The following is an 11,815-nucleotide window of genomic DNA, read 5'->3' as shown; positions in this document are numbered from 1 at the left end:
TATAACCCCCAGCGCTGTATACAGTAATATAACCCCCCAGCGCTGTATACAGTAATATAACTCCTAGCGCTGTATACAGTAATATAACCCCCCAGCGCTGTATACAGTAATATAACCCCCCAGCGCTGTATACAGTAATATAACCCCCAGCGCTGTATACAGTAATATAACCCCTAGCGCTGTATACAGTAATATAACCCCCCAGCGCTGTATACAGTAATATAACCCCCCAGCACTGTATACAGTAATATAACCCCCCAGCGCTTTATACAGTAATATAACCCCCCAGCGCTGTATACAGTAATATAACCCCCAGCACTGTATACAGTAATATAACCCCCAGCGCTGTATACAGTGATAACTCTCCAGCGCTGTATACAGTGATAACTCCCAGCGCTGTATACAGTAATATAACCCCCCAGCGCTGTATACCGTAATATAACCCCTCAGCGCTGTATATAGTGATAACCCCCCACGCTGTATATAGTAATATAACCCCCCAGCGCTGTATACAGTGATAACCCCAGTGCTGTATACACTATACAGTAATATAACGCCCCAGCGCTGTATACAGTAATATAACCCCAGCGCTGTATACAATAATATAACCCCCCAGTGCTGTATATAGTGATAACCCCCCGCGCTGTATACAGTAATATAACCCCAGCGCTGTATACAGTAATATAACCCCCCAGCGCTGTATACAGTAATATAACCCCCAGTGCTGTATACAGTAATATAACCCCCAGCGCTGTATACAGTAATATAACCCCCCAGCACTGTATACAGTAATATAACCCCCAGCGCTGTATACAGTAATATAACCCCTAGCGCTGTATACAGTAATATAACCCCCCAGCGCTGTATACAGTAATATAACCCCCCAGCACTGTATACAGTAATATAACCCCCCAGCGCTTTATACAGTAATATAACCCCCCAGCGCTGTATACAGTAATATAACCCCCAGCACTGTATACAGTAATATAACCCCCAGCGCTGTATACAGTAATATAACCCCCAGCGCTGTATACAGAAATAACCCCCCCAGCTCTGTATGCAGTAATATAACCCCCAGCGCTGTATACAGTGATAACTCTCCAGCGCTGTATACAGTGATAACTCCCAGCGCTGTATACAGTAATATAACCCCCCAGCGCTGTATACCGTAATATAACCCCTCAGCGCTGTATATAGTGATAACCCCCCGCGCTGTATATAGTAATATAACCCCCCAGCGCTGTATACAGTGATAACCCCAGTGCTGTATACACTATACAGTAATATAACGCCCCAGCGCTGTATACAGTAATATAACCCCCAGCGCTGTATACAATAATATAACCCCCCAGTGCTGTATATAGTGATAACCCCCCGCGCTGTATACAGTAATATAACCCCCAGCGCTGTATACAGTAATATAACCCCCCAGCGCTGTATACAGTAATATAACCCCCAGTGCTGTATACAGTAATATAACCCCCAGCGCTGTATACAGTAATATAACCCCCCAGCACTGTATACAGTAATATAACCCCCAGCGCTGTATACAGTAATGTTGGTCGGTTTTGACAAAAGCCTCTCCGCCGTTGCTGTCAGTCATGTGATATTTTGGGTGACTTTCCCGGCTCAAACACTGCACTGAGCTGATGCTTTATGGCAATGCTAATGAAGTCCGTTCCTCTATAGCCGCTTATTAGCCAGTGTGCTAGGAGTCGGGGTGTTTAGTAGATCAGGGATCAGATAACAGAGCGAGAATCATACAAATGGCTGATATGCAGCTGCCTGAAAATGATGGGGCAAAAACTACAACGGGTTTAAAAACGGAAACAGCGTAATGATAAATCTGATGCAAATATATATTTTTTTAAATGGCCGCGGCCCCCCTTTAGGATACAAAGGGAAATTGACAACACGCGGGGGTAACGCTTCCTTCTCCCCCCCCACGCACTTTACGCATACATTTTAACAGGGGGCTCTTTCATATTCCAAAACCTAATATGTTTTATTTCGCTTCTTTACAACCTATAAACTCCAAACATACTAAAGTCATTATTAATAACTTCTAATAATAAAAATTAAATAAATACATCGCCGTCTCCACAAATCACAGACCCACCGAGCGCTATGAGCCGCCCGCGTATTCATGTCATCATTTTCAGATATTTATAGAGTTCCTGGATTTAATTGTCGTCACGTGGTCGGCTTACATAAATAAATGTAATTTTTATTTAATAGCAATCGCTTTACAACGCACGCCGCTAAATATTTTCGGAGCGGATAAGTAGAAGTCTGAGGTAAACACCTGTAGCTGACAAGTTTATTTCGTAAGACCCGGCGGGTCCTTCTTAACGACTTGCGCCGCCAGGTTTAACGCGCAGGTGTAATAACAGAAAAATGAGTAATTCCAGGAATAACGTTATCGTAAACCCGCGCAATAAGGATTCGTGAAACCTCTCCTTTCAGGGCCGAAGTGTTAGCAGTCGCTCTGCAGCGGGGGGAATGATTTAGACGTAACACGGCTGCACGGCATAAGAAAGCATTGTTAGGTACCCCCTTTTTTTTTTTTCCCGGGTCTGTCGATGGAGTCGGGGCAATAAATCTTTAACTTTTTTTGTGGGGGGGGGCAGTAATATATATATAATTGCGAGCGCCACCTCATAAAGTGGATCTGTCACAAAAATGTAGGGCGAGACCGCACACGAGCGCTCGGCGAAAATCTTATAAAGAGTTACTGAAGCGGTCCGACGTTCCATGCTGTACGCGAGATTTACAATATTATATTAAAGGAAAATGTACGTCAATGCACACGTTTAACCCCTTCACTGCTGGGGTAATTCTATAGTACCCTAACCACCCTGCGTTTTTGTTTTTTTTTTTGCCATTTTTACAATAGGTGAGTTTAATTTGCCAGCGTATCAGACCCATTCGGCCCCCGACTAGTCGTCCATTTTCTCCTGTTGTAAAAACCTTAATCAGTCGTTGGTCTCGTCTTAGATTCAGGAGCCGTATGTCTATCTCGTGCATGTTTAAATCCCCTCACTGTATTACCCTCTACCACTTCTGCTGGAAGGCTGTTCCACTTATCCACCACTCTCTCAGTACAGTAAAACTGCCTTACATTCCATCTAAACCCTCTAGTTTGAGATTATTCTTTATTCTAACATCACTCTTTGTTTGAAATAACTTCCCTCTTGTATTTGGGTTGCTATGGTGATAAGAAACACTTATTATATGTAATCTCTATTATTGTTTTTTTTACTGTGAAACTGGGGGGTTCGCTCCATCCCCTCTTGCCCGGTGCCCTTAATAATAGCTCATTGTCTTCTACCGAAACCCGCATTTTAATGATGTCTTTGTCCTGCTATTGTCATGGTTATTTAACTTTCACTAAGTTTCCTTTATTAATCTCTCAAACAGTGTCACCTGTTTCGCTCTGCCCATTATGTGTCACTTTCACTTGAATTTACTTTAAAAAAAAAATAACGTTTGCACATTTAAAAAATCTCCATTCTTAAAAAAATTGTGGTTTATAATACAATTCAGAATATAGGGAATTTTAGACATATATAAGACATATGTAAATTTTATATATATATATATATATATATATATATATATATATCCTAATAATACATCTTTAATTTCCTGATTTTAAAGATCTTAAAGATCTTTAAGTAAAGTAAGTAAAGTAAGGAAGGTTTACTTTACAGAGAGGGTGGTAGATAAGTGGAACAGCCTCCCAGCAGAGGTGGTAGAGGGTAATACAGTGAGGGTATTAAACATACATGGGATAGACATACGGCTCCTGAATCTAAGACGAGACCAACGACTGATTAAGGTTTGGTTGTTTAGATCTGATCTATATACGGTATGTAGCTTTGTGTTTCACTAACGTCTAATTGCCACTAGATGGCAGTCTTACACTTCTTAAAAAAATTGTCAACCCCCCAAAAAAGTTTTCCAACTATTATTAAATAATGTGTTGCAAGAAGAACGGAGAAACAAATTGGGCTATTGTCTTGGTGTTCCCAAAAACTGTTACAATCACTTTAGTGCAGGACACAAAATCAAAATTGTTATATCTCCCGTCTTCTCCCTTTTAACATTTCTACTTTATCCCATCCTGCAACACCGCAGAATATGATGGTGCCATTAGAATCAATAAATAATACATATTGAGTATAGGGACCCATTAATAATCTATTGCATGCTGCACGGTTAATGAAGGGGTTAATCAATCTTTTAATGTAAAGCTCTAGCTTAACCCTTTTGGTGCTTGAAACATAGAAACAATTTATTAAAGAAAATTGTGTACTGTTGCCATGCGAAGCGTGATCATCTCCTTTCTAAAGTGGAATATATGAATGTTTGAGATTTTTTTTGCTTAATATTTGTATTTTTTTAACAAAACCTGGATTGCATTATGAGTAGAGGATTGGGAATTTCTAGTGCAGTCAAGGGATGCAAAATGTATTATTTTCATATAGGATCAATAACAAAACTCTTTAAAAAACTTGGTTGCTCACCACTCGTATTAACACGTACAGTATATGTAAATTAGGGTGTCAGAGGCTTAGATGTAATGTAAAGAAGCTTTAATTTACTTAGAGGGTAGTGGATAGGTGGAACAGACTTAAGCAGAGGTGGCAGTGGGAATGTAAACATCTGAATCTAAGACGAGACCAGCGACTGGTTTGAGTCTTTACAGCAAGGGAAACAGGCAGACTCGACGGGGGCCGACAGGGGCCGATCTGCCGTCAAGTTCTATCTATAATTGCTGAATATATGTCTTTAGCTCTAATTAATTTGGGAAACGAGATCTCAAATGCAACTTTTGCGATGGAAATAGCCCCACGGCTCCCTCTTCTTTTTCGTTGTCTTTTGGAAGAAGCGGCAGGTAAAAATAGAAGCCGTGTAACCTGATCTGGGTGCCTGCTGGATGCCGCGGGCTATTAATGGCGTTCACAATACCTTAAAGCAAACGCCTGGGAGGCCTCTCCTGCCTTAAACAAGCCAGACAATTGTTTAAATGCAACAAATAATAAAAAAACAAAACAAGACGTAAACATGGCTTAGACAACATTTTCATGGGTGGCGAGCAAATCCGCAGGAGGTGTAAGTAATTAGCCTTAAAGAAACTCTTAATTTATTAGAAGCCACATAAATGTCATTGGAATAATTAAGCGGGAGCCGGAATAGCCACTTTTTAAAGATTTTTTTGTTATGTGATGCGTTTGCTGAGGTTTGAGTCTTTACAGCAGGAGAAACGGGCAGTCCGAATGGGGCCGATCTGCCGACAGGTTCTACGCTTCTGGATAAAACTATTAAATCTTATGTCAGTTTAAAAAAGTACAAAGTTACCCGGGCAGGTCATCTCCAGTTTATCATAAAGTGTCCACACAGCACCCACCCCCCCAACCATCTGCTGCGTGCCGGTAACGCCGCGCTCTGGACCATGTTACATTTAAAAGCTCTTATCTCTTGTATCAGTTACCCAGCTTGCTTCTAGATTGTAAGCTCCAGTGAGCAGAGACCTCTGCGCCATCTGTCTTTGCATGTTACTAAGTGGACATCAGCTGTTGCATGTACTGTATTCCCTGTGTACAATGCTATAGATTATGTCGGCGCTACAGTAATACTATAGGAACACTGAATTTGACGTCAGATAAGAACCATTCAGCCCACCACAAGCCCTGTTTAGTCCGCAGTCTCGTCTTAGGTTAAGAATAATCATATGCCTAGCCCATGGGTGGTTAAATTCTTCCGCCTTATTAACCGCTACCTCTTCTGCTGGGAGGCTGTTCAACGTATCTACCACCCCCTTATCAAACTAACCACAAGTGCAATTAAAATGCTTTCAAGCTCCCTTATCTCTCCCATTAGGCCAGTATTTAGAATTTTTTTTTTTAATCCAGATTAATTAAAAATTTAAATAATAAAAACACTTTAGTGAAAATGCTGTCTGAGACACACAATTGGTCCCCAGTGTAAAACAATTGCATTTTACTAAGATGGGCCTCATTTCTCTTAAATAAAATGTCACTTTTTTCCCCCAAAAATATGACCTAAGCGTATAGGACAAGAATGAAATCACTATTTCAATTTTACAGTGAAAAAGAGGAATTGTTCTTCGCTAAACCGCATAAATACAGTATATTTGAGATAAAAATGTCCCTTTCTTTACTAAGAATGTCACCCTCGTTAGTCATGCGGTTGGCACTACGGTATGACCTTATCATCATTAATGGTGATTTTGGAATGCTTGCCAAATCAATGTCCAGCCACTAGGCATCCACTTAACCCTTTGGATACTCGCCATGCAATGGGTTATGATAATGTATTAAAAAGGGACCTGCTCACTGTATATATTTTGTTTATATATATTTATTATTATATTTATTTGTTTATTAAAATAGAACTTAAGTGTTCTTCGTACAGAAATATCCAGCAGGGGAACATCCACAAGACAATTAAAGTTAACATGCAACGTTTGTTCATGCCTTAATAATTTGAGAAAAAGTTGAATTTTTATTAATATTTTATTATTATTATTATTATTATTATGTATTGTAATAGATTGTAAGCTCATTTGAGCAGAGCCCTCCTCACCTGCTGTTCTGTAAGTCAAATTGCCTACCCATTGTACAGCACTACGGACTATGATGGCGCTATATAAACATTAAGTAATTATTATTATTTGTATTACAGGTAATAGTGTAACTGTGGTGGGTTCAACCCACTCATCATTAAATGTCTGCTTTGCATTTCACTTTCTACGTGTGAATATTCACCTGATTCTCATCTATTCAATGCAGACGATTTCGCCCGTCCTTTGTTCCACCTGCCTAGGGACAGGAATAACAGAATCCTCTTCAATCATAATGTACGGAGCTTTTCTTTGGGGCATAAAGATAGCGAAACGCTCCGCCGATACTGTCATAGAGGCAACCATACCCAAACATCAACTATACTTTATTTCTACCAAGAAAATGACATCCGACGCGTTTCACAATAAATAGCTATCCTTATAATTTGCTTTTTCATTATCTTCCATTATTTCAGATATGACAGATATGCTATGTATATAAAAAGGGCAAAGATAAGTAACCAGTGCTATCCGCCACTGGCCGGCCGGGTATTTCCCAGTTTGCCAAATGGCCAGTCCGGCCTGATTAGGTCTCTTCTTCTTATATTCTATATTATTTTACCTTCTCTATTATGTCTTATATTTTATTATATATTTTATATGTATATTTTTATTACTTTTCGACTTTTCAAAGTACTTTACAGTTTACAGTCTAACAAGGAAGTATGCAATAAGTGGCGTCATATAATAAACACAGTAGTCATACAGACTTAATGGTCGGGGTTCAACAGGTATGGATACATTAGGAAAGGAGGTCCCTTCCCTGCAGAGCTTACACTCTATTTCTCGATGTTCTCAACTTCCACTGCCCTTAACACTTTGCGGCACTAGTATGTTCCGTGGCCCTGAAGGGGTTAATGTCAAAGATGGTTAGTTAATTCGGGGCTGAGAATATAATAAGTACCCTTAGCCAGGGGGGCGTTGGAACCGCAGGAATTCAGCGGTGCAATTGATATTTTAACAGATTTCCTTTTCACTTTGCAAGTGGCTGTTAATTGTTTTATTGTTGGTGGTAGCGGGGCTGAGATAATGGGAGAAGGGGTTTGCCTGTTTTGGGATTTTAGCGAGGTTAGGGACATGTTCTTACCTGTTCGGTTTTCCTTTTTCGAAGTGGGTGCGTAACACAAGACTTTCACACATACTTAAACGCTTTCCTACTTTTCCTGCAAATCAACTTTAAATTAAAATAATTAAAAAAAAAAAGATAAAAGGATAATTCAAGTTTAAAAGACACATAATTACGATTTGTGAAAATGAGTGCAATAAAAATGTATTGTGACAATTTTCTTTAATTAGGAGTGTGTTACTTTACTGATAGGGTGGTAGATAAGTGGAACAGCCTACCAGAAGAAGTGGTAGAGGCTAGTACATGCATGGGATAGGCATACGGCTCCTGAATGTAAGACGAGACCAGCAACTGATTAAGGTTTCAGTCGTTACAGCTAGAAAAAACGGCAGACTAGACGGGCCGAATGGGGCCGATGTTTCTACGTGACTGTTTTTCCCCTTCCTAATGCCACAGCGGATAGCCACAAACTAGCTGTATGTGACCTTGTGGCCTGTTGTCACTTTCCCTGCCTTGTAACTGCTCCTTTTCACTTGTCACATAATGACACTATGACATCATCAGATAAGTGATTTTTCAGTTTTTTATTTACTGATTTCGCTCCGGGATCATAGACATGATTGGGAAATTCTGAGAATTATTTTATCAAGAATATTTTTAATCTATTTTAGGCTCTTGTTCAATATTGAAGGGTGAGGCTCGTCATTATATGGATAGCTGCAGGGTTCATCCAATAGAATATTTTACATGCTGGGATTTTTATAATAATTACTATTAAATTATTTATATAGCGCCATCATATTCCGTAGCGCTGTACAAGGTGTGAGCATGCGATAACAAGTAGTGCATCACATAACTATTTGGATTTACAGAAATGAAACTTACTAGGATAGATACATTTAAGGCTTTTAACCCCTTAAGGACAACGGGTTGTCCTTAAACCCATTAATGACAATGGCTTGTGAGCCCGTAAGTTTACGAGCTTTGTCGTGAAGGGGTTAAATCAATAGCTCACGTTTGGAAACAGATTTCACTTTTGGTCTTAAAGAGAGATTTGGGGGAGAAATCTGAAATAGGGATGAATGTCTCAATTTGTGGACTGACTTCTGAAGTTGAGGGCATCTTGATGTTTTAGTCTACTGGCCCGGTGGGTTTATCTGGGCTACATCGGATAAATACGTCGTCCTTGGAGTAGTCTCCGGGTTATCTGCCGGTCTCCATCCATGGTTTAGAGTTACACAGATCTGTTAATGTCACTGTTAACTACAGGGGGAATGGGGTATACAGTAGATCCCTATCACATCGCTGAGCTGGTTGGCAAGTATTTCAGTCTAGACAGGTCTGCAGAGTGTCTCAAGACTCCATCCTGATGGATTCCTTCAAACTTTTCACTAAAGATATGTGGGATGACAAGTTGGGAATGGACTTGTTTTGTCGAAACCTGGCTTACTTTGCCAAAAAGCTTCTTTTGTTGGGGGGGGGGGGTTATGTTAACCTGATTGTTAGATAACACAGACCCAAACTGAAGAAAAGGCTAATAATTTTGAATTATGTCCAACTTGGATTAATTATGACGGCAAATGCTCCATTGATTTCCAATGAAGACATGTTTTATGGAACATGCTACGAGTTTTCTCATTTGGAATATGAGCAAAAGAAGAAAAAAAAAAAGGAAAAATATTAAGAGGGGCATAGGAAAAGAAATTATCTCAAAAATGAATTACTATATTTTTTTTGAGTGGTAAATACATTTTAAGGGGAATTAGCTAAAAATATTGTAATTATTTTATGTTATTGTAGTTTTAAAACTCAGGTTTTGTATGTAAGCAGTAAGGTGTTAATTTGAATTGTAAAATGCATACATACATGCTAAGCTAAAGCTTAAGATATTTGTGGACTTAGATATAGTCTGGTCTTTGGGATAAGAATATCTTATACATTGTAAGCAGGGCCTTCTTTACCTAATGTATCAGTTCTTCATTGTCTTTTAATTCTAGTTTTGTCAGACCCTTTGACTGTATGTACTATATGAAGTGCTGTGGAAAGTGTTAGCCTTATCTAAATAAATATAGTAATAATAATAATAATTTCCTACGCCATCCTGAGATCAGTTTGAGTCTTAAATTCAGAAGCTATCGTCTAGCAATATAATATTTCTTTAACGTAGTAAAAATATAAAAAATCTAATAATAATAATTATTATTATTTTTATTATAGTGTTACTTCACAGCTTGAAGAGGTACAGTTTTATTAGTGACCACTAGAGTGCGCTCTGGTTTGGCGTATGTAAGCTGTTTTCCAGTTATTAAGCACTAGTTCTGATACCATCATTTTTTAGCATCTGGTACTCCATAAGTAGCACAAAAGCACAAAGTATGGTTGCGGGGTTCATAGAGTTTTACTTTTTGGATCACCTCTAAAGTGTAAGCTTGAGAGCCGGGCACTCTTTACGTAATCTATCCGTACATCTTAGTCTGTCAATTCTAGTTTTGTCAGACCCTTTAAAAGTATGGACTTTAAGAAGCGCTGCGTAAACTGTTGGCTATATATAAAATATAATACTGCTTCTACTACTAATAATAATAATAATACTTCTACTAATAATAATATTAATAATACTTCTACTACTACTACTACTAATAATAATAATAATACTTCTACTACTACAACTAATAATAATAATAAGTGAGTGGCAGGTTTGTAAACTGTAGAAATGCAATCTAAGCTTACCCACCCTTAACACTGGGTCATCATATGCCCGGGTTAAGAGTGATGGGAGTTGTCCAGCTAGAGGAAATATTGACCAACTCTGTTGTACAATAACCTACTGCAGTAATTTAGGTGCAAAAACATTGCGTATCCTTTTTTGTCAACAAAGTGTTTTAGTGTTTTATATTCCCTTAAAAAAATGTTAAATCTGGCAAGGGACATTGATACCATGACTATTCAGTAAAGTGACAGCAAGAAATATACCAACCCGAGCAGAATAGATAATAATTATAAACTTAGCCCTATATGATTTCAATAATAAAACATGGGACAAATGACACTACATAAGGTTGTATGTAAAGTATGTACAATATTAGATGATTATTTTAAAAAAGTGATTATAAGCTGCGCTTAATTCCTCATCCAACAATGAAGGGGTTAAATTAGAGTGTATTTTTGCTCGTTTCTCATACTTGATTCCAGTAAAACAAGATGTAATAATATGAAACTACTGTGTGTATATTCTAAGAGGAATATTAAAATTATATATAATTTTTTAATAAGTGATTATAATATGCGGTAAACTTCTTATCCAGCAGTGAATGTGTTACATTAGTTTTTTTTTTTACCCATCCCCAACCACTGCAGCAAATTGTCACTGACAGTAATACAAGTGAGAACTTGCCATGCATTGTCAGGCTGAAAACACAAACACACACACACTCAACACTATCTCTCCTAGCAATAGAAGTGTAAAAAAAAAAAAAAAAAAAAACCCCACAATCTTAAATCTAAATGTAAAATATCCCTATAATTTAAAAATAATATTGCATTGTCTGTCAAACAGCTTGAAAGAGAAAAAGAGTGATCTGGGTGATTTTTAAAGTGAAAACCATAATTCTTAACTCATAGAGAGATTAAAAAAAAAAACCCAAAACTTTTTAAAAGTTTAAAAAGTTACAAGGTTCTTTATAAAGTTACTTTTTTTTAAAATGTATTTTAAAAAGCCCTAACTTTGTGTCTTTTTGGATGCTCCCTTATTCTGCCAGTATCAGCTTTTCTTCCCCAGTTTCTCTATAGTTTGGAAACAAATGTGCAGTTAATTATATGCAGAAAAGTGAGTTTCAGGAAGTGGACTGTGCGCTGAAATCCCATCTGAGCCAAAAGCAGGCCCCCTGCTTCAGAGAGGGGTGGAGGAGTGGGCTGGAAAGACTTGTTAAATAAAAAAGAGTTGCAGCCTGAAACAGAGCACAACAGAGAGAGAGGGAGGTGAGACAGGCTCTGAGCTTTCAGGAGAGTAAGCACTGCAAGCTGGATGCCTTTTAACTGTAGCTGAACACTCCATTCATTAAGCCAAAACTACAAAGTGACTGCAAGGAACCCAAACTCAA

This window comes from Sceloporus occidentalis, unplaced genomic scaffold (genome assembly GCF_023333645.1).
Source record: "Sceloporus occidentalis isolate IW3139 unplaced genomic scaffold, rSceOcc1.0.p SCAF_122, whole genome shotgun sequence".
Lineage (NCBI taxonomy): Eukaryota > Metazoa > Chordata > Lepidosauria > Squamata > Phrynosomatidae > Sceloporus > Sceloporus occidentalis.
The sequence above is the reverse complement of the archived record's forward strand: the minus strand, read 5'-3'. Positions refer to the sequence as shown.